The sequence below is a fragment of the Phaethon lepturus genome, unplaced genomic scaffold (genome assembly GCF_000687285.1).
Source record: "Phaethon lepturus isolate BGI_N335 unplaced genomic scaffold, ASM68728v1 scaffold16998, whole genome shotgun sequence".
NCBI classification, from domain to species: domain Eukaryota; kingdom Metazoa; phylum Chordata; class Aves; order Phaethontiformes; family Phaethontidae; genus Phaethon; species Phaethon lepturus.
The window spans coordinates 12,319-12,618 of NW_010555688.1; positions in this window are offsets into that span (position 1 = coordinate 12,319).

A 300-nucleotide genomic window follows, 5' to 3' on the forward strand; every position below is an offset into this window, starting at 1 on the left:
TACGTACACCTAGAGCAATTTGAGACTATGCTTGTTGAATTCAGAGGAGACAAATGTGATTCGATGCTGTCATGGTTCTACTTTGTAAAATTGCATGTCAAGAGGTAAATAACATATAGATAGGCTTTTACCAGCCTATTACCTTACTATTTTAGAGTAGGATTATACAAAAGGCTCTAATGGGAACAATAAGGGCCCAGCTACACCAAGCAGCTGCCGGGGAAACTGTGGTTTTAAAAAACTCATGTTTCTGAGTTCATTTGAAAAGTAAAAATATCTTGTGTTTTATTTTAACTACAG